Source organism: Herpailurus yagouaroundi, unplaced genomic scaffold (assembly GCF_014898765.1).
Source record: "Herpailurus yagouaroundi ecotype Mexico unplaced genomic scaffold, PumYag 188, whole genome shotgun sequence".
NCBI classification, from domain to species: domain Eukaryota; kingdom Metazoa; phylum Chordata; class Mammalia; order Carnivora; family Felidae; genus Herpailurus; species Herpailurus yagouaroundi.
In genome coordinates, this window is record NW_024412419.1 from 14897829 (window position 1) to 14921839 (window position 24011).

General features: G+C 39.7%; 1 long non-coding RNA gene across 1 annotated transcript in view; it reads right to left on the minus strand.

Moving 5' to 3' along the window:
* Nucleotides 1-9357: 9357 nt before the first annotated feature.
* The window catches only part of LOC121044153 (uncharacterized), a 31509-nt gene continuing 16855 nt past the window's right edge, over nucleotides 9358-24011 (minus strand). Inside the window, exon 2 of the long non-coding RNA XR_005797168.1 lies at nucleotides 9358-9697. This is a non-coding gene — a long non-coding RNA (uncharacterized LOC121044153). The remainder of the gene's footprint in view (nucleotides 9698-24011) is intronic.

Below are 24011 nucleotides of genomic sequence, written 5' to 3' on the forward strand. Positions count from 1 at the left end.
GTCTCAAAATATCCCTGCTAGGTAGATAAGATCAGGTTTGTTATACTAGTTTTACAGGAGGGCAAAACTGAAGTCCAGAGGTATGAAGTCACTTCCTGATACCACAGCAAACTAGGGAGCGAGAGCCAGGTCTCTTATTTTCAAATCTAGGCCTTGAAAAGCATTCTCAGAAGGCAAGTTATGTAATTAGATCAAATTCTCCTAAAATCAAATTTCCTAGCACATTGAGATGAAACGTCCAATCTGAGGCAAAAGAAAAAAAATACTATGAGGTCCTTGAGGATTGCATGTGGTTAAAAACAGACACAATATTCAAAGAAGCTCAAAGCCCTAGATACTCCTCTTAATGATCAAAAGAAGCTAGAAACTGATTTCTTCTGAAAGTCATCAAGATTAAACTGTTCAGGTGGCCATAGCTATCAATGGCCTTCCTGTTACGTAAGAGTAACAAGAGTTTTGCTGAGTTTTAAATGTTCCTTAAAAATAACAGAAACAAAAGTGCACCTGTATCGCTTCTCTCATCACGTCAATGGATCTTAAAAGTGTGTGGCAAAAATCACAGTGGCTCATGTTGAGCTGGTTGCTGCAAAGCAAACAATAAACAGAGACGTCTGTTTTGAGCCTTCATCAAATTGCAACTGCATAATTGCAAATAAATCCCAGCACATGCTGTTTTAATTAATGGCAAATAATAAGATAACAGTCACAATCATGAGGCTTAACCAACCATACAGTTAAGCATACATTTGTTTTCAATTAGAGTTAAAATGTATTCAGCTGAATACAGCTTAAGTGGTAATTGCATTCTTTACAAGTTGCTAATAATCCCTGGAATGGCCACTCTAATAAAAATTTGTCTCTAATGGGTACATGTCCTGCTTCCTCACATGTCAAGGCCAGTGAAGTCATTAGGGGCACCGACAACACAGTCATCTATCTGGAGAGTTAGACTTCTGTCCAAAGCCCACACGTGAACCATTTGCTGTGTACTTAACACGGGAAGCAGCATGGTCATTTGATTGTGGTTTTATGCTCTTTCCCAGGAATGTCTCCCAGGGGCAATTCTGCTATTAGAGAGTGTGGCTATTTGTCATTTCCTATAAGGTGAGGCCTTCAACAGTCTCTACAGAAGAACGCAAAGGGCTCTCTCTACTCAGTTATCCTGGCTACAGGGACTTCACTTCATTTTGAGATAGTCACTGACCTCCTTCCAGGACATCAGTTTGTGTTTAACGGGTGGGTGGTTGTAGGACTGGACTGGCCACAGCATTCCAATCCAGGAAAATATGTCTGGGTGCACACACAGTTTGATAAACTGCTTTTAATGTTAATGAGTCAGGAAAAAAATCTTAGGCTTAACATTATATGCTCCCTTTCTTTTCTCCCAATATTTATTTACTGTGTCTTTCTTCCTTTTCTGCCATGCTCCTCTTTCTTCTCTCCTTCTCCCTTCGTGTCTGTCCTCCCTAGGGAAGAATTTCAGGGAAAATAACACACTTTGTCTTAGAGTGCCTATGCGGGTTGGCTCTGAGCTGTATCATGTCCTCAACTGCCATCTCAACTATTTGTCCAGTGATACAGACCTGGACCTCTGGGTCTGGAGAGCCATTAAAATTTAAGTATTTAGAAGATTATTATTTCTAACATCTACTTGAAATTGAGAGGAAGACCATGAGAGTTATCTGTGCCCCTGGAGAAGAGAGTAGACTTGAAAGAGAAGGAGGGATGGCATTTCCCAATTTTAAGAGTTTAAAATAGGAACTTGAGCCTGCTATTAGCTGTGGTTTTCTAAAGGGAAAGGTACAACGCTATGCAATAAACATATTAAACAAATAAATGGGAGTGGAAGCAGTCAAGAAGGACAGCTGTCAGAGAGGTGACTGTGCTCATAACAGATGTGATGCTCTAGTAGCCAGCCGTGGCGGTGTTTGGGCAACTGTTAGATTTGCATATGAATTCAGAAGGCAAAGTTGGCCCCTTTTAATTCCTAATAGTTGACATCTTTAAACGAATCCTTCCTCCTTCATTTGTGCATCCCATACCTGAGTGTCTGGTGGTAGAAGGGGTGCAGATTGTATCTGGCCTATCATTGAATGACTCTGGGAGATAGGACAATTACTGTCTCCTCTTTGGGTCTCAATTCTTCATCTTTTAATGATTGTGAAAGTACTTCTCATCTCTGACAGTTGTGATTCCATAAAATTACAGCTCAGATTAAGAAAGTCTTCTCATGATTGCTGAGGTTTAACAATCCACTCTTTCCATAGTATTGATCGATTTGTTAGTGGAGTTACTAACCCTACTCATTATATAAGTAGATAAGGAGAGATGTATTTAAGGCTTCTACTCATCTCCTACTTCTAGAATTCCATGGCAGTTCTGTTTAAATTCACTCCTGCTTTGTGCCTTCTTGTTTTGCTTGTTTTTTGTTTTTGCTTATTTTTGAGAGAGAGAGACAGAGTGTGGGGGGTGGGGAGGAGGTGCAGAGAGAGAGGGAGACATAGAATCCCAGCATCCAAAGCAGACTCCAGGCTCTGAGCTGTCAAAACAGCCCGATGCAGGGCTTGAACTCATGAACTGGGAGATCTTGACCCGAGCTGAAGTCTGATGCTTAACCTACTAGGCCATCCAGGTGCCCCTGCCTTGTGCCTTCTAATTGCATGTGCTCAGGCCTTTTTTTTAATTGATATATAATTAACATACTGTTATATTATTTTTGTGTGTACAACATAGTGATTTTACACATACATTGCAAAGAGAATGGTATAGCCGCAGAATAAGTAATCACAATGGCTGCAAATTGGCAGCCACATTCCAGACAAATGCTGGAAAGATAGTATGGGCTGATTGCTATCTGCTTCTCTAGCTTATCCTTCCACTTATTCCCCAGACCATGCCACTGTCATTACCACAGAACATGGTGGCTCACACAGCATCCCCCAACATTGTCCCACCTACTGGAATTTAATTTAGTTCTCATTTGAACCAGATTCCGTTCATTGCCTAAATTCTAATTTGGACCAGGCTAAATTATCTCATCCCAAACAATCTTTTGAGCCTTTTTCCCACTGACTCCCAACATGTCCTCAGAGCTTCAGCCACACATGATAGCTTGGACTATTAGTTTTTTTACTGCTGTGTAACAAATTATCACAAACTTAGTGATTTAGAGAACATTCCTTTATTATCTCATCATTTCTGTTGGTCTGGAATCCAGACATGCCTTAGCTGGATCCTCTGCTCAGGGTCTCATAAGACTACAATCTGGTGTCCTCCATGCTGCTTTCCTTTCTCAAGTTCAGGGTCCTTTTCCAAGCTCTGCTATTTGTTGGCAGACTAACGTCCCTTACAGTTGTAGGACTGAGGTCCTGCTTTCTTGTTGACTGCCGGCTGGAAAATGCTCTCAGCTCCTTGAGACCCCATAGTTCCTTGCCAAGCAGAAATCTCACAAATGGCAACTCACTTCGTCAAATGCATGATAATTACTTTATTTACTATACAACATAATCTAATCAGGGAGTGGTATTAACCACCCCTGACATAGTCTATTGGCTAGAAGCACATCACAGGTCCCAGCTGTATTCAGGGACAGGGAGTTATACAAGAGTGAGTTTCACGGGGGATCATCTTAAAATTCTGCCTCCAAAATTATCATTCCCAGAGCATTTTTCTTACCCCTTTTAGACAAATTTTACTGCTGCTTAGTAAGTGGCTTCACCTTTCTCTGCCAGTCCCTAAATCGGTCACATGCATAGATGATGAAGTTTGTCCACCTTCTCCTCTTGGCTTCCATTGCATGTATAATCTTCTGAGCTCATTTACTCATTCTGGAGTGCATTATAGTTTACAAGACCTTCTCCCCAGGATGCACACATCTTCAGATGAGGGAAATTAAATGATTGCCTTCAACCCCATCCTCCACCACCACACTCTGCGTAGTGTTTTCTACATAGGCGGTAGCTGGCAAATAACTGTGAGTGGAATTCAATAAATTGAACCAAAGCGTAGAATTACAGTCTCTGCAAGGCTGGAACAGAGCTTCGAGGTCAGCTAGACCAAACTCTTTCCCTTATTGCCCTTGGCTGGAGGTATTGGCATTTCTTCGGGTTTCTATGTCCCATCTGCTATCAAACATTTTTATGACATTTATTTCCTCATTATAGTCCTTATTGTGTTTTTTAAAAATGTATCTGTGAGGCACATGAGAGTTGGAAATTCTCCCTCCCCTTGCAATTCTTCCTTCCCCGAAATCCCAGCCTCCCTATGCCTGTGGCAGGCCTCCCAAGCTCCCGATGCAGCATCACTCCCTGCTTTCCTGTATGTCTCTTCTGTCTCCTCCACACCTCCATCATCAATTTCAAACTTCCTGTCCTGACATTCAAGGCCTCCTTACACTTTGAGGCTGTCTTTATCGCCTCCCTTATTTTCCCTGTGTCTCCCTCCCTAGCTCCCACTCCAAATTCTGGGCATTCCTCCAAGTTTCTCCATATTCCTGGAACCATCACCCCCACGCTCCCCCTTCCCTATTTCCCCCATCATCTGTCAAGATATCTCTCATTTCTCTTATCTTCCCCCTAAAATTTTTTTGTAGAAACTCTCCTTTGACACAATAAGCAGATGTATATTTAATGTTCTATTAGCAAATGTTCGCCCATGGCTGTTAGACCACTGAAATATACACAGCACAGATGACATAGTACTTTGATGCTTGTCACAGCGAATCACAGGCAGCTTCCAATGTTGGACACGGTGATGTAGGACAGAAACCCACAGTGGAACAGATTTAAGTTGCCTTGGTTTGTCCATGCGGCTGACTAACTCAGGAAGATGAGAATTATTTGGGGCTTGCTCTATCACTCAGATAGGTCTTTCATCATTTCAGCCAAGGGGCAGGCTAGGCAATGGAGGTATTTTTAAAGTCAGCTCTCATAGTTACCAGCTGGGGTGAGTTTGGATAAATTATGTAAATCCTGATGTTCATTTCTTTACTTCCAAATGGAGATGACCTTAATGAGAATACCTAAGGATGTCAGTTAAGTAACTTAACATGTAAAAAAAATGCAGATATTGTAAAACATACGTACATGGCACACATGTCTGCCTGCAGCTGGTGTCAGGTGGTCAGTTGTGATTAACTATGCGAGAGCCACTTAGTTCCCTTGGGACCTTGATTTCTCCATCTTTAAAACCAGGATAATAAATTCCTGCCTTCTAAATCTCAACAAGCTGTTTTGAAAATACCATAAGAGAAGAGACATAGACATTTTACTTAGGAAATGTGGGAAAATAAAGGTATCGTCTTCATCATAGTTGGAAACATCACTGTCCCCTGAAAAAAGTAGCATGAGCTGCCTACATTTCCTCTCTGTTTTCTCTACCTGGAATGCTCTCCTCCTCCCCACTTCCCCACCTCACCTGACTCACTAGTAGTCAGATTTCAGGTTCCAGTGGCCCTCTCATCCCCTCCCTTAGCCCCCAGCCCAAGTCAGCAATCTCCGGAGCTCTCATTCATTGTACACCCCAAAGAATTGATGTGGAACCACCACGGTTCCCACCTGGGGACACCCACCCAGAGATTTATTTTGAGAAGCCATCACAACTTGACTTTGCCAGAAAGCAGGGAAATGTCTGAACACAATCCTTAATTTCTGTAATAGTCTGAAGTTTTCAAGGCCCTGATTTCATAAATAGCTTCTACTATTCTTTGTACGTGTAGGCCCAGGCCACGAATGTTGCTACACCAACACATTATTATATTCTATAAAAAGAAGTTTGCTTACATAATGACAATTTTTGATACACAAATGATATGCCATTCTGAGACAGATCTATAGAAATGAAAACAGTTAAAAATCACCAAATTGATAAATTCAAGACTTGATTCTTTGACATCTCTAGATCTTTTTCACTGTAGCTGCTTTCCAAATTGAATACTTCCAACTTTATTCATAAACAACGCATTTGAACCTATATTTTATTGACTTTTTTAGGTAAAATCCTTTTGAGAATTTCAAAAAGCTTCAGAGCAATCTGATGTGGTGGTCTCTTACAGCTAACTTTCTTTTATCTTTAATCTTATTCTTCTTTTAACATGTGTTTGATATTCACAGATGCAAATATCAGAGTAAAAATACAACTTATCTACAGTTTCCTAGTTTATCCCTCACTTTGTATGGAGGCAGAAAGGAAAAACATAACATAGAATATTGCCTGGAGATTGTCTAAATACATAATTATTTTTTCCCTCTCCATCCTAATTCCCTTTACCTCTAAAGGCAGTGGCTATTTTATAAGTAGTTTGAATCAAATTCTCAGAATTTATCCATCAACTTGTCTTCAATATTTCTGATTCTGCTCTAGTCTAGCCTCCTTTTACTTTTGCAGATTGTCATTACTCATTTTTATTTACTTTTAAAATTGCATTAGGAGATTCGCTTTTGGGGACACCTGGGTGGCTCAGTTAATCATCTGACTCTTGATTTCCACTCCGATCATGATCTCAGGGTTCATGGGATCCAGCCCCTTGTTGGGCTTCTGGCTGACAGTATAGAGCCTGTTTGGGATTCTCTCTCTTCTCTACTCTTTCTCAAAATAAATAAATAGACGTTAAAGAGAGAGAGAGAGAGAGAGAGAGAGAGAGAGAAGAGACTCACTTTTCACATGATTGTGTCAATGTTATTCACATCCACTTTCCACACTCCTCCTTCTCACACTGTATCGTTAAGTGAGTTTAGGCATAATTTGCTAATGTGGAGATTTCAGTTACTGGTAACTGAGTAACGGAAACTCTGTGCCAAGTTGTTTCCAGTTCTCTTTGAATAAGGCAATATTGCAATTCTAAATTCGTTATTTATTTTTGGTCTGCAATTCTTAAATTCGTTATTTATTTCAGTATGGTTGACACACAACGTTACATTAGTTTCAAGAGTAAAACATAGTGATCCAACTTCTTTGCACCTGTGTTATGTTCACCATAAGTGTAACTACCATCTGTCATCATCCAACACTCTTACAATACTATTGACTGTACTTCCTATGCTATGCCTTTTATTCCTGTGATCTATTCCTTCTGTAACTGGAAACCTATATCCCATAAATTAACAGTATCTAAAACATTAATTAGAAGCTTCCCCTAACCTTGGTATTCAGGAAATATTATGGTTTGTACAGACTTAACTCAATGAACCCAAAGATCCCGTGTCTGTAGGTACTAGATCCAGAAACAGGAGGAGAGAAGCACCACACAGCACAACAGCTGGGAATATTACTTTTCTCTTGTTGTGTAACAAATTACCACAAATTTTCCAGCTTCAAGCAACACTCATTTATTATGTCACAGTTTCAGTAGGTCAGAGTTCTGAGCACAGTGTAACTGGGCTCTCTGCTCGGGGTAGGTAGGTAGGGCCAAGTAGGGGGCTCTCATCTGCAGGCTCTGAGGAAGACTGGGCTTCAAAACTCATTCAGGTTGTTGGCCAAATTTAGTTCCTTGTGGTTCTTGGTTGATGGACAAAGGTCTCCATCTCCTGTTGGCTTGTCTGGCCGCCCGCATTCCTCCTCCTGTCCCTTCATCTCCATAGCGGCAGCTGTCGCACTCCAAATCTCTCTGAGCAACCCCTGCCTCTACTTTGAGGGACTTACGTGATTATATCAAGCCCACCTGGATAACCTCATTTTAAGGGCAACTGTGCCATATAGCGTACACAAAATCACAAACATTATCCGTCATCATATTCGCAGGTTTGGAAAATTAGGCCAGGACATCTTTGGCAGGAGGAGGCCATTTCAGAAATTTTGCCCCACACCAGAGCATGTTTTGTTCTGGTATGAGGAAGCTTCAGAAACCAAGAGATATCACATGGAAAATGACACCTCCTTGAACAAGAAGAAGAAGAAGACCTTGAACAAGAAGTAAGTTTCCAGTAATCCAATGGGAAAATTTTAAACTGCGTTGGTAAATTTTCTGCATTTGTTGCTGGAATCAAACTATAGGAAAAGGCACAGATGATCAAACAAGGAGAGAAAGAAGAAAGGAAAAAGTAAACAAAGTTTTGTTAGAAAGATTCCAGAAATACCAGGCCTGATTTTAAGTATACTGACATGAACATCATGAAACACATGAAAAAAATGAGCCATGAAGGGAAACCGTGCAAGTGAATAATCAGTGAGGGGCCTGGGAGCAGAGAGAGCAGGGAGCCAGTGAATATAGAACAGACAGTCCTGGATGAGAATTCTCAGAAGAAGGAAAACACCAAGTAAACAAATACCCAGCTCAGAGCCAACAAGCTGCTTCAAGGCTGAGAAGTCCTAAGATTCAGAAAATAAGGGTGGTGATGGTCAGAGGAACCGGGACATTTCACTGTAGGTCCATGTAGTCAACTGTAAGGAGAGACTCATATACTAGCTATGAGTAGTACAGCAAAATGATCCCACTAAAAGGAGATATGGGCAACAAGTCTGAAAATGAGATATCCTAAGCTAGGTATATTTTACTCTTCAGAGACTCCTATTCTGTTACTGCAGTTATATGTCTTTACTTTGTACCTAATTCTACGAAAATGAATTATAAAAATATTAAAGATGATGAGAAGCTTTAGGGGTCATCTAGTTTAACCTATTTCACAACTTGGTAAGTCAAGGACCAAAGAAGGGAATAAACGTGTCTGGACCAAACTGTGAACCTCAATAGCCAGTTCTAAGGATCTCAGCCCTCTGCTTTTGCCCAAGGTTGAGTATTTTTTAAGAAATCACTGTGGGTTTTCTTTTAGTAATTTGTATAAGCTTTTACCTCTATGTGCCATGCTATCACTACTCCTCCATAAGAATGATATTTATTTTTTCATGCAAGGAATTTTGGAATGAAATTTTTATTTTAGTTCAACTATCAATGGCTTTTAAAGAATGAGGATGTGTTGGTCAAGGTAGGTCTTAAATTTCATCAAAAAAATCTTTAAATAACTTTATATGTTCAAAAAATATTGACCCCCCCCATCAAATGCTATTAGCATGAAATGGGGATTATGGTGAGATTTGGGGTCTATACATGAACTCATACATCCACTCAACAAATAGCTGGTTGTATGAAAATACATAAGATCTTCCATTGTTGGGCCTCAGTTCTTCATCTGTGAGAGGTGAAAGTAGGAGTAGACTCTCTATACTCTCCCCTTTAGTGCTAATAAACAACGAGTCTAAGAATATACATACCACAGGACGGCTATTGAGCTGTATACTCAAAACACCAAGGGAGTGCCATTCTCACTGCAGTGTGTGTGAATGGACCCCTCTGGAGTATGGGATATGAAAACTGCAATGTTACATATGTTGTTATATGGGAAAAATCCATCTCAAAAGAAAACATCACGAAAAATTGGAGATTGTATTAGACCATCCAGCCCAATAAAGAATCGTCTCATATCAGCCACACTTCTCCAGAATCTCCCGTGTTGGCTGAGAAGAATAGAAGATACTCCTTTCATTCTGGCTGAGAAGGGCCCTGTTGCCCTTGAGATACCATCTTAATGTAGTGAGAATCCTGCCGGATAGCTGTCCAGCTTGGAGGCCGGGGCATGGGAAAGAGCCCAATAATAGTTGGAGAAAGAGGAGTGTGGTGATGAGCTCAGATGTCTAAACGTAGAAGAAAAGCCAAGAACTGAGTAGTAGATTAGCCATGGAGCAGTCCAGTGAGGCGCTATATATCCTGTAGGCATGGTGACAAAAAACAAGAATTAAAAATGCTCAAAATTCATCCAGCCAATTTTATTAAGAATAACATTTTCTAACTAAAAAGAACTTGAGTTAAAGGCATTTCCATATGCACGTCCTTTGATATTGAGTCTTAGCATGACTAACACTGATTTGAGTTATAATCTATGGAAAGATTCTTTTCAGATTTTGAATTTACCTTGGGCAATCAAAGTGCTAGTGGCAGATACTTGAGGTCTCCATTCTAGGACAGGCAGGGACACTAACAGAGTTATAGGTTGAGGGAGCGGGGGGCAGGGAGGAAGAGAAAGAAGGATCCAGGAAAAAACCCTTCAAGGATTTTTTTCAAATTTAATTTTATTTTGATATTCTCTAATTTTAGAATAAACAATCAAATAGTAAAGTCCAATGATCTTAAAGTTAAGAAATCAGCATCAGCTTGGCTCACACCCCAATATAATCCATACACTTCACTCAGCCTCAATAGCTCCAGAAATGTCAAATACCTTCCTAGTCAAGGTCTAGACTGGGCCACTGGGGAGCAGGTGTCATGTCCTACTATGAAGCTACTGATCACAGCAACAAGGATAACAACCCTCCTTTTTGCACTTTGGCACCTGAGACTAAAGGAGCAACACAGAGAGGCAGCCATATTGAAGAAGAAGGTCTTGCTTTGGTTTTGGGAAAGCATCCTCTCTACAGCTCTTTGAAACTATAGAATGATTATTAGAAATTAAGCTGAATTTACACATTTTTCTTTTATGTTTCTCAGAATCAAGCTATTGGGAGACTGAGCAATCTATCATTGATGTATTCATTCAAAAACACATAATAGGAATGCACATATTATGAGCAAGGTTCTAGGAATGAACACAGCATTAGAAATGGAACCACTCTGCTTATAGAATTATTGAAACAAAGGATGAAATTTAATAATTTTTCAGGAAACTTAATAAATGAAAAATAATACCATATTGTTGATGCTGGGGTGCCTCGATGGCTCACTCAGTTAAGCATAGGACTCTTGATTTGGGCTCAGGTCATGATCTTCCAGTCGTGAGACTGAGCCACGCATTGGCCTCTGTGCTGGGTGTGGAATCTACTTGGGATTCAGTCTCTCCCTCTCCATCTGCCCCTCCCCTGCTCGCTCTCTCTCTCTCTCTCAAAACAAAAAAAAATTTTTTTGATGACATGAATCCCTGCCTATTGCAGTGGGAGTGATTTTTTTAATGTTTTTCCCATAGCTGACATGTAGCCACATGGGGATTAAATGAAACGAGATAAAAACTGCAAGGTGCAGAGCATGGTCGTTTCCATTATCCAATGGATGTGACTTAGCCCTCCATAACGTTAGTGTGTTAATTCACGGACTTACATAGTTTCAACTGCCCAATTACTTTTATTGGCATTAAGTTCCACTTTCTTACCTGAATCATATATGTTCATGAAGATGCTTAACGATGAATCTGGGTACATCTATGAAACCTCCTGAAATAGATCAAATTTCAGTGGGGCTACCCATTCCCTGCTTCCACCACCAAGATCTAGATGCAGAAGATGATACCTGAAGTCCCAATGCTGGGACAGGACAAATCACATTAGCCTCCGAACAAAGTCAGTCATAAACGTCTGCTGCTATCTTCTCATGCGGTTATCTTTCCTGTGACTCCTCATCCAAGGCCTCCGCCACTGCACCTACTTGGTCTAAAATGTCAGTGTTTTGGGGTATATTTACTTAGCCATCTACTTCCTGGCTCTAGGATTCTGTTTTGTTAGATGCTGTCGTCACTACCAGGCTGGAGGCCAATGTTTGTACTGGGTGGGAGTTGGAGGGAGGCATAAACAGAATCAACCCTCTTGTGCTTTAAAAAATCAGGCTAGAATTATATACATATTTCATGTCAGAAAAATAAAATGTGTCTTGGCGGCAGATGGGAAGTTGGAGCGCGTGGAGGGGGAGTGGAGAATTGGCAGAATTGTTCCCCTTTTCTTTGGCCCCCCGCCTGACAATCATTCAGCCCTTTACTCTTGGAGTCAGCACCTTCTCCTTCTTCTGAGGCCTTCCAAGTGCTACAATTTCCTTGCCGTCATCCCTAGCATGTTGTCAGAACTCCGAATGGCTTGAAAAGGAAGAACACTCTCACAAAATGGTGTCCATTCCCTAAATTATCTAAGACTTGTGTTCAAGTCACTGGAGTGAACCTCAACTTGGCTTAGAAGAGAAAGCAAGGTTCAGATGGCAAGACAAATCCACACAAGGATTTGATGATCTAAATGAGGATACGTTTAGGAATCAAGCTCTTCACCTGAAGAAGAAATTCCACTTCTGAGCTTTGTAGGGAACCAAGAGTATTACCTACCTAAAAGGTTTGCTAAATTTCTCTAAGCCCCATCACTTCCCTCCAACTGGAGTGTTTCTGTTTCTCTAATTCCTGGTGCTTTCTAGGACCACCCAGAGCTGCAGTCTCTTCTGAATAATTATCTACACAAAATGTGACCTTCGCCCTAGTCCTTTAGCCTCAGCCTTTCATTAAGCAGTTCCCAATGCTTCCTATCGTGTTCCCAGAAAGGACCGCTCCGTCATAAACAGTGCTCCTAAGTCCTCAAACTCCTCAGAAAGTTCTTCTCCTACCAGTGGTCTCAAAAACCCTGAAGCCTTCCGGTGGCGGCTACTTGTGTCCATGTGATCCCTAGATACTAGTTTTAGGGGGCATAGAATAAATTTGTAAAGACCCACAAGGCTTCTTGGCCACTCCTTTCCTACTCTCCTTGAGAATACCCTCCTCCTTGAGCCTGATGCCACTAATGAGCTCTCTTCACCTTCATGGCTGTCATATGTCAGCCTCTATGTTGGTCATTTCTTCATATTTAACACCTCTTATAACCTGACACAATGTCTTACTCTCCACCTTAAATCCTAAAATGTAGTGCTGACTTCACCAATCACAATCCTAAAACCTTGCTAATTCGAATGGCCTTAGACTCTCCTCCCCACCTATATACAATTCATTCCAAAGACCATCAGCCAGACCCTGGAACTCTTCCTCTCTGAAAGTGCCCTAACCCCCACCGAAATATCACCTTTGGAAGCCCACTCTTCTAGCTTTGTTCAAACAGTGCAACAATATATTTAGTAGAGAATGAGATCTTTCAAATTCAAGTGGTGTATCCAGATATCAAAATGGAAACAAACACCGTAGTTAACCCCAAGCAAAATATTTTGTTTGGAAAGAAGAATAAGCAGTGAGAAGAACAGAAAAAAAATATGGGTGTCAATGGCCTTTCCTCCTGTAAGAAATGCCTACATCTTCTGTACTGGGGAAACAAATTCAGTACTTAATAGCAAATAAATAGGATGCATTCCATTACTTCTTCAGGAGAAGATAGCATTTCTGCTTAGCCTCCATTGACGTGCAAGGAAAAAGAACACCGGCGTCACCAAAAATCATGATTTCTGGGGTTGTTTGTGGTAAAGAACCCACCTTATGCCAGAGTGCCAGTGACTAGTCTAAGCAGTTCCTGCTCCATGGCCAGCCTACCAAAGGCAAAATCAAGATGAAGTGTTCCATCCCACTAAAAATGTATATGCACGGTCCCAGATTGCTGTACTTTCTTTATGACACAACTGAAATAGGAGGCTGGGAAACTTGCCTTATCTAGAATTGAGTCCCAGATCTTGGCATTGTCCAAAACAATCCTCAACTCAAGTTACACTAATGTAATCTTCCTTCTTGTGCCAAAAACAACTTTTGATGGGTCTTCTACACTTACTCTGCAGGTCACACACTCTCTCCCAAACGTGAGTGTTGAACTAACATCAGCTGATTTCCGAGAACTTTCAGGGCAGGGGAATAGCCCCAAACACTTCTGAATTTGGCTGATTTTTGTTGTTGTTGTTATTGAATGGCTATGCCTCCCTCAGCTCTGTGTTGTCAGCAGAATTAACCTGTCTATATCATCTTTTATAGATTGTGAACAGGGAGGACCTCAAGTCTGACCCCTGTCGGGCCCCAGTAAATCTTGCAGCACACAATTAAAGGCACTCCTCTGGTCTTTGTTTTTCTACCAGTCCATCAGCTCCCATGCACTCTGGATACTCATGAAACTTCTTTTCATCTGAGGCTCACAGTAGGATTTTTTAAAAAACATCTGCTGAAGATCCAAATAGGTTGTTATACTTCCTTTTAAAAACTAACCCATGGGATTGCTTCTCCTAGACAATTTTTTTTTTTTTCTGCTGAAAGTGAACACCCTTCACTTGTTCTTTTATTTCAGTTTGAAACGAAGTTGCCCAAGGTAGGAAATAATGCAATTACCAGCCCTCCTGGTTTTTTGTTTGTTTGTTTGTTTTTGTTTTTTTTTAATTTGTGGATCATTTGGCTTTGTTATCTCTTGGGTTAAAGACTCTCAGGGAAACTTGGAAATCTCTTGAGAACTTTGTTTCTTATAATGGTCTACTTCTAGGCTCTGCCCAACGGTTTTATTGTCATATTAAAACCAACACCTATCTTATAAAATACGATGAGAAAAAAAATTCACGTGCATTTTGCAGATAGACCAAGACTTCGTGGATCTTTTCTATTCAGTGCCTACTTAAGCCTCTAAACCCACAAGCTCTCAAGTTGTACGCTCTGTTTTCTCTTCAGGAGGGAATATAGGAGAAATGCACCTTCCAAAGCCCCTCACAGCAAAGATGAGGAAGCCAAGGGGACAGGAAGGGTCTTGCCAATAATCATGTGCTACTTGGGGGCCCCTTGGGCTTGAGCTCAGAGCTCCTCTCTCTTGTTGTAGAAAATAAAACAAAGTAGAAGACATTGGAAAATACGAAGAAAATGATAATAGCAGTTCATAATCCAGTCATGGATAACTATAATTCATGTTTTGGTCAAAATCATTTTTTATTATGAAAAGTTTAGTTTATATAATTTGGATCATAATTATATATAATTTTGTATAGCTTTTTGAACACATAATATAACACAAGTATTTTCCAACATGAATAGAAACTCTAACATATTTTTGATGATCATCTGATATTTTATTAACACACATACCACAATTCAACTAACTACCTTGATTTTCTAGAGCTTTTGTATTTAAAATAATCTAACAATATCTTTCAACAAACTTTTTTTCCTCTGTATTTTGTAATTAACTTTTAGGATCAATTCCCCAAAACCTAAATTAAGAGTATGGATATTTTAAGGCCCTTGGTATTTGTTGACATTTTTTTTACAGATAGCTTGTGCCACTTTACATTTCCTTCAGGGATATATTAAAGTAACTAATTCATTAGGATGTCATGAACATTAGTTATTCTAATTTTTTAGAATTTTTATTCTTACAAAATTCAAATCTACAGACAACATACAAAAACAGTACAATGAACTCTTGTATGCTCTTTGTCTATATTCACCAATTATTAATATTTTGTTACGTGTGCATTAATGGCCTCAAACTATTATCACTATTATTATTATTATTATTATTATTATTTGCTGAACCATTTGAGAATAAGTTATAGACATTTTTACCCCTAAATATTTCAATTTTTGTCTTCTAAGAAAAACACTTTTTTATATTGTTGTATTTTCAAATTAAGCACCTTTAACATTGATAAATATTATCATCCAACACACAGCCCTATATTTAAGTTGTCCTAATGTTGTCCTTCGTAGGATTTTGTTTTCTGATCTAGAAACCAAGCCAGGATGATGTATTGTGTTTTCTTGCCATGTCTTTTTAATTCCTTTAATTCAGAACAGTTTCTCAGACTTTGGTTTTCATGACTTTGACACATTGGAAGAGTACAGGCAGATTGTTTTGTAAAATGTGCTTCCATCTGGGTTTTTCTGAGTTTCCTCATAATTAAACTCAGGTTATGCATTTTGGGCAAGTATGCCACAGAAGTGATGTTGCTCTCAGTGTATATACATCATGATGTCAGTTTGTCCTATTTTTAGTGATGTTCACTTTAATCACTAGGTTGAAATGATTCTACCATGTTTCCACACTGTAAAGGTAGCTTTCCCTTTTGTAATTAATAAGTAATCTATGGGAAGTTACTTGAGACTGTGTAAATATCCTGGACCTCAACAAACTCTCGCCCATGGGTTTTAGCATCCGTTTTGATATGTGTCCGAAATAGTTATTACTATGATTGTTGCAAAATACTAATTTTTCTAACTCCAGAATCCCTTCTGCATTTATTATTTGCCATTTTACTTTAACAAAAATCTTTTGCTTTTTCTTGCTATTTTGCATGTATGTATGTATGTAGTCAGTCATTTGTTCATATATTTTTTTAATAGAATGGATACAGGGATTCTTTTTATATTCAGTGTGTTATAATCCACTACACTTATTATTCATTTTGATACTGAAATTGTCCCTGATTTGACTAATGGGAGCCCTTGTTTCTAAGTTCTTTGGACATATCTTCATCATTTTATTAGCCCTTTCTTATATCCTGGCTCCCCACTCCCCACACACAGACACACAAACCCCACATTCCAATTACTCTGCTGTCGCAATTTTCCTGTTCTCATTCTGGAATTGGCCATTTATCCGAGGACCCCTGATTTCTTTTACTGGAAAATAGAATTAATTCTATTTCTTTAATGCAAAATGTTTTGGCTTTAATTTACATTTCTTTGGTTATTAGTGAAGTTAAATTTTTTTCAAGTATTTATGCCTTGCTTTCATTTCATCTTTTGTTATTGTCTTTAATTTGCATAGTGTTTTCTTTAGAATACCTAGAATACATACTTAAGAATGACTTTGATTCTAATATTTAGATGAAACCATTTGTTTAGAAGGATAAATTCAATTTGTAATTTCATTGTTCTAAATGGTTAAATCCCCCAAAAGGCTCTTCATAAAACTCTTGTAAACATGTTAAAGGAACCCAGTCCCATTTTAGAGCACCATCCCGATAGCCAAATTCAGAACTTCAGCCTATGGGAGCTGAACCCATTCTCCTGTGCTTTCTACATTACGGTGGCCCTGCCAAGATTTCCTAGGTGGGAGAGTATATGAAATCTGTGTTGGTGAAAGCAGCAGTGGAGCTTGGGGAGAGGAAGAGCTAAATTTGAGGTCGAAGGAATCTGTGGCGGTGGAAGGACTCATGGTAGGAAAGGAAACGAAAATGGTAAGATTATTACAGAAGCAGCTGCATGGAGAAAGGAAGGGCTCTCAAACAGTAGTTGTTAAAAGAGAAATCATATGGGTGCCTGGGTGGCTCAGTTGGTTAAGTGTCTGACTTCAGCTTTGGTCATGTTCTCATGGTTTGTGAGTTCGAGCCCTGCTTCAGGCTCTGTGCTTACAGCTCGGAGCCTGGAGCCTGCTTCCGATTCTGTGTCTCAGTCTCTATTCCTCCCCTGCTCACACTCTGTCTCTCTTTCTCTCAAAAATAAATAAATATTAAAAAAAAATAAAGTATAAATCATAAACCAGAGTGGCAATTTGTAAAGAACTTTACTTTTATGAAGAACTACCAGAAGTTTGAAACATCCTCTAAACACCTACGGGTGGAAGAGATCGTCCCTCTGCTTGTTACAAAATAAGCATACGTATCTAAATCACACAGTGATCTATCTTCAAATGAAATTATAATGAAAAAAAAACAAATATGTTAAGCCACTGAAATTCCAGGTTTTTTGTAACAATAGGCAGAGATAGCCTAACTAATGCAGTTATTTAAAATAAGGTAGCTGACAGGTTCATGCAACTAGAAATGGAGGGGTGGAGGGTAAAAGAGAAAACATTAAGATAAAATAAGAGGGGGCCATGGACACACCTGGAGTAAGTAGGTAGCCCTTCTCTATGTGCTGCAATCAAAATATATATTTTTAATTTTTTTAACATTTATTTATTTTTTGAGAGACAGAGCATGAGCAGGAGAGGCGCAGAGAGAATGGGAGACACAGAATCTGAAGCAGGCTCCAGGCTCTGAGCTGTCAGTGCAGAGTCCAACGTGGGGCTTGAACTCCTGAACCACGAGATCATGACCTGAACTGAACTGGGACCCTTAACCGACTGAGCCACCCAGGCACCCCCTAAATATATTTTAAAGAATTCACCGAGGATTGAGAAATCAAAGCCAGTCCACCAGTCAATCATTCCATCCATGTATTCTTTCAAAAAGTGTTTGTTAATTCCCATCAGAGAGACACCAGAGATATATCAAGGATTAAGATGTGGTCCTTTCTCTTATAATTGTCAGGAGAAAAATCAGCTTTATAAGTCTGTTATGAAAAATAGCTATTTTCTACCTGTGCCCTCCAGGGAGAAGGAAGAATTAAATGAAGAACTTTATTAGTCTCACATTTCATTAAAGTCTACTCTGACTGTTTTTCCTTCCCCTGATAAACTACTAAGATTTCAAATGGATTGGTCTTAAACCTTTGCCATATTTTTACTTTCAGCTTCTAAGAAAATTCTAAGATTCATAAAACTGATCAAAGCTATCAAAAAAGTAGGGGGAAAAGACAAACAGTCCAGATAAAACAGTGGTCAGAAAATCCACACCCTTGTTTGACTCATCTTGGCTAATTGTATAGAATTAGAAAAGATTCTTTAGAATTTGGAGAAAATTGACGTTTTAATCTCAGAAGCTCCAGATCATTGACTATTTGCCTCTCTGAGCCACTGAGTAGGCTAGTATGTGTGGCACAGAGACAAAGCAGGCCCTCACCATCTAGTGAGAAACACCACTAAAGATAAATGTTCTCTGCGTCACAGAAGGGTTCAGATCAGTGCCACCTGCCTAAACAAGAGGAGACATGTTTACCATGGGACTCTGAACAAAGATTAGCAATTTACTCACATTCCCTCCTTTCCTGGGAATTCTATTCCCTCTTCTGTATGGTGGAAGTGACTCTTCTGCATGAATTCTAGCAGGTGGAACCAGAAACCCTGCCTTTGCCACTCCAAAATGGGCCACATGAGACACCTTCCTAACCATGTCGACACCCAGAAAGCCTGATCCTAGTGCCACTCTTGCCAGTTTGGACTTCTTAGCCCCTGGATCTCATACCAAATGAGAACTTCCCAACTGCATCTTTGTCTTCTTAATATTCAACTTTCAATGAAGAAAAGATTCAGAAAAGAATTATGTATCTCCTTCAAATCTAGAAAACATTAAGATGGCTCTGTCCTCAAAGGGCAAGTGATGTTTTAGAAAGAGGTGTAAAATTTTGGTAATGTTACATGTTTTCCTGGGAATAGGGGGACTGGGAACGTTGGAATCCTGCCCCAATCTCATTGCTCATTCCCATAAAGTCCCCAAAGGAATTATTTTTAAAAAGGGGAGTACAGCAAACGGGAAATTAAAGTACACTTTGTTATTAGCCTGGCCAATGCCAAATAAACAAACGTAGAACTTTCTGGTAATGTGTCTAGGACACACGGCATACTCTCAGATCCTGATCCAGATCCCCAAACTCTAAATTGAGTATCTTATCTTGGAATCTTCACATCCTTGTGCTGCTCACATGGAAGAGGGAACAGAAGTAAGAAATGAGGAAAGAACTGCGTGGAAAAAGAAATAAAATTAATCTGGAGAAATTTCAGAAACAGAATCCTTTATTAAACAAAACAACAAGCAAAAGTACTCCAGCATAAAAAACAGCTCTATCATAAAAAATAATTTCTCATTATCAGGCAGATAGGTATCCTGGACCTAATCCCTAAGTGACAGACACGGAGGGATTGCAGGTTCCAGCAACAACCCTGAGAGTAAGAGAAGGAAAAGAGCTCAGTGATGTCGGCCGCCCTCTCTGATCTGGCCATGTGACTGCAGGAAGAAAGAAGATCATAGCATACAATGAACTGCCTGCTGGGGAACACGGCCCGAATGGCAGCCGGCATCTGGCGTCGTTAGTTTAGGACTTTATTCTCCGAGAAAGAAGTGAGAAATGGGACAAGAGCGTGAAGACTCCGCTTGCCAACTCCCCCCACAAGTCAGAGATTGGTCAGGAAAGAAAGGTCATCGTTGATTTTGGGTTGTAGCTAGGGGTCAATACTGCCACTGTGAGTCTCTTCGCTCTGCAGGGAGACTTACGTAGGAATTCCCGCAAGCATCACAATTACCTACTGCGCCGGATATCCCAGTCCTCACTGCGTCTATTAGGAAAATGTGCCTCAGAAAGGTCATTTTGACCAAGATCTCACAGCTGTTAAATGTGATCTTGAATTATGTGTATCCAGAGCCTATATGCTATTTGTCATTTTTTTGATCTGAGTTTATTATACCAGAATTGCATTATTAATTAGGACAGGTTTTGGAAATCATTTGATTTTTTTTCTTATTAGTCATTACAATTTGGCCTTAATGGAGATAGTCAAAGTCAGTCCTGAGTTACATTTCGTGAACACAAATGACACAAAGCAGGCACTGTTCACCACGCCCTTTGCAGCATTCTCTAAGGCATCTTGATACTGTCAAGAACAGAAGCTTCTTCACACACAAGTTCTTATACGTCCTTCCAAAGAAAACATTCTTTCTTATAAGTAGTCATAATCACCGTATTCATATGCTTACTCACCCCAGGTAGCTAGGTACCTGAGTTGAAACAACCACTTAGTGCAAACAATCGTAGGAATATGTACATATATTCTGCATTATGTATATGATATATTTACTTCCCATAAGGGAGGTATGACTGGCCTCATTAAAAAGTTCCAGAAAAATGAGGGTTTCCTAATTTATGCATAAATTTATATGAATATGCTTTCCAGCTTTTGCATAATTTCACCATCTAAATATTCAAATATATGTATAAGTGCATATATGTACATCCTTATTGACACAGTACACACTCTATGGATATCATGGTTATTACTATTAAGAAACATGTAGACACCTGGTTTCTGCTTGGGATGTAAAGAACCAGAAGGATTATTATTCCCACCCCTGCAACAACAACAAAAGCCAAACTACAAGTTCACTTTTCTTGACTGCATCAGAGAACCAAAGTTGCAGGAAAAGAGGGGACAGGAATCATGGCCTCCCTGGGGCAAATGCAGTCAGACATCACTTAGGAAATGTCAACTAGTATAGTCACAAAAATTGATGGCTGCCAGGTGTAAGCAGGCAAGAGAGTTTGGACCTCCTTAGACCTAGAGAGTTAAGAGGGGTTTGCAACTTCTTCTCCACAGACCCCACTGGGAACTAGCATAAATGATTGACCAATGTCTTGAGAAAGTGTTTTTGTGGTGTAGGTCTGGACCTTTCTCTCTTCTCCTTCACAAAGGGATGCAATCCTTAATCTGTTGGGGAAGGAAGGCACTGGTGACAATCCATTGCATTTGGTCAAAAGAAATAGGAAGAAAACTTCAGTTTCTGGGTCAGGTGCAGAAATCCTTTCAGAGCTCAGAAGCACAGCTGAGGCAGGGGTGCTGAGAGATAAAGCATGACTAAAGGAACTGGAAGCCCGTGATGCACAAAGAGAAACCACAGCGATAATATGACCAAAGACCCAGCAGTACCCTTGACTAGATCAACTCAAACCCCCACATTAAAAACATAGCAGAAAGGAATGTACATTCATCCCCCTGCATAACAAATGATTTATCTCAGTCTCTGTCCTACACAAAATGTTTAGTTTTAAACAAAAACTTACAAAGTATTTGAAAAGGTAAGGAAAAAATGATATAATGCCAAGAGGTAAATCAATCAATATAAATAGATTCAGATATGACACAGATGTTGGGACTATGTGAGAAGGAATTCAAGAAACAACTAGAGGTCACTATTGATTATTTCCAAGCCAAGGTTTTGATGTTTTTGTGGGATATTGCAGTCTATAAAGCTAAAAAAAAATCCAAGCTGGACTACCCAATAAAGCTGGTTCCTAAAGACTCTGTAATGGGTCCTCCAAGAACACCACTATCATTCATTTCATGTATATTTACTCACTATTCATTGTATATGGGACCCAATCCCCTGTCTTTTTTTAATGACAGATATTATCCTCTTTAAATGAACACAATTACATGTTAGATCCCACCACTCCAGATCCTTTTGGGCCTCAGGATTATATCAAGCTGTATCATAGATTTTCTTGGATTCATAGCATCGTTTGAGGACATTTCTTGGCCATCTGCATCTTGCACCTTAGTTCCACATAAGTATGTGCATCAGAACATGTTCTCGCCATAGCATCATCTGCAAATTTACAGATGTGCAGCTGGAACCACAGATGTCCCCTGATGGAACAGCTCCCTTATTTGAGACCAGTTGGAGGTGAAGACCATTACTGTCCCCTGACATTTAATTTGGCCTAGAGCTTTGTTGCTGCATTATCACCTATTTTTCTCTTATAATTCTGTTTAAGCGTAGATTTGGATCATTCATTCATTCATTCATTCAATAAACCAATCCCCAGAGCAATATATGATTGAATCCTTGTATCATGTGATAACCAGTTTTTTGCCAACATCCAATATTGTCAGGAACAGTTTCATGTATTTTCCATGCATTATGCATTTCTCACAATAATACAACAAGTATTATTAACCCCATTTTACATTTAAGAAAATTATACACAGTGGGTTTGAATAGCATTGTCCAAGGATATATAGTTAACAACAAATCTGGTTTTTAAAATTTTTTTTAATGTTTATTTATTTTTGAGAGAGAGAGAAAGAGACAGAGCACGAGTGGGGGAGGGGCAGAGAGAGAGGGAGACACAGAATCTGAAACAGGCTCCAGGCTCTGAGCTGTCAGCATAGAGCCTGATGCAGGGCTCAAACCCACAGACCGTGAGATCATGACCTGAGCTGAAGTCAGACGCTCAACCGACTGAGCCACCCAGGTGCCCCAACAAATGTGTTTTTTAATAACCTGTCCAAGTTGATGTCCAGTAGGTCACACATGAGTTTATACTGATTTTCAACAAATCTCCATGGAGAAACATTTCATATTGAGATGACATCTATGGATGGTCATCTTACTCTTTTTAGTTCTCTTATACTTTGAGAGGACTGAACTGGATCACAAGAAAGTTAATGGAGCACAAAATCTCATGAGAGACTTAGAAAGGCCAGCAGGGATGAGTCTATAGGATCAGAGCTTCACAACCCATGAAATAAGGCAATGGAGAGAAATTCTCCCTTCTTTACATCCCCACTGGTACATTTCTTGTAATTTGTTATTCTACTGTATAATATCATTATCTTGTTCATTCAGAAGACACTATTCACCTTCTCCCTTTCTGTCAGGTGTTAGAGTCCCATACTTTTACACAGCATTTATCATATTCCCTAACATTTTCCTTTATTTCCTCTGGTTTTCCTTCCCCCACCAGAACATAAGCTCCCCAAGAGCAGAAAGTTTGCCTATCCTATTCATTGTTGTAAGCATACAATACTTTCTGAATGACTGAATCATGTCTAATATATGGTCAAGATTCTTTTATTTTTTTAATATTTATTTTTGAGAGGCAGGAGGGGCAGAGAGAGAGGGAGACACAGAATCTGAAGCAGGCTCCAGGCTCTGACCTGTCAGCACAGGGCCTGACATGGGGCTCAAACTCATGAACTGTGAGATCATGACCTGAGCCAAAGTCGGACACTTAACTGACTGAGCCACCCAGGTAGCCCTGTGGTCAAGATTCTTACTGCAACATCTATCCATTGGGGTCAGACAATTGTGAGTAGAAAGCAAGATTGCCCCTTGGGGAGAACCACATCCCTACAGTCACCCTGAAACAGGACTGAGGGAATGCTCATGCTTCCATACAGAGCCAGAGAGAAGTCTGGTGTAGAGTCTTAGGTGCAGAGGTGCCTGCTTCACAGGCATGTTTGGGTTTGGACGTGGACATTATTTGGGGTTCCCCTCAGGCCTTTGATAAAGTCCTGTCAAAGTCTTAGCCTGCTATCAATTGGGCTGTGAGAATCAGAAAGAGTAGTAGTATTGACTCCCTAAGTCCAGAGTAGAGGGGGACTTTGGGGTAGACATGCACAAAGACAACAGTGCCAGGACAGCAAAGATCTCACACAAGGGGGTTACTAGCAGGAAAGACACTAAGAACATGCCAGCAAAACAGGTCAAAGCATAAAAAGGAATATTGCTTAAGATAACAAGAAAGTCCTAGGTTTTTGGAGACAACTAGTAAGCTTTAGGGGGGAAAATGAATACTCATTTTTTTTTCTTTTTTAACGCACATGTCATATTATTTCCTTGGATGACTCCACTAAATGTATATGTCTTCATTCAAGAAAGAACTTATTTTGATTCCTGATAAAGCACTTATTTGCATTCTACAGTACTCTTTGATCTAAAACCATTTGTTTTATTATCATAA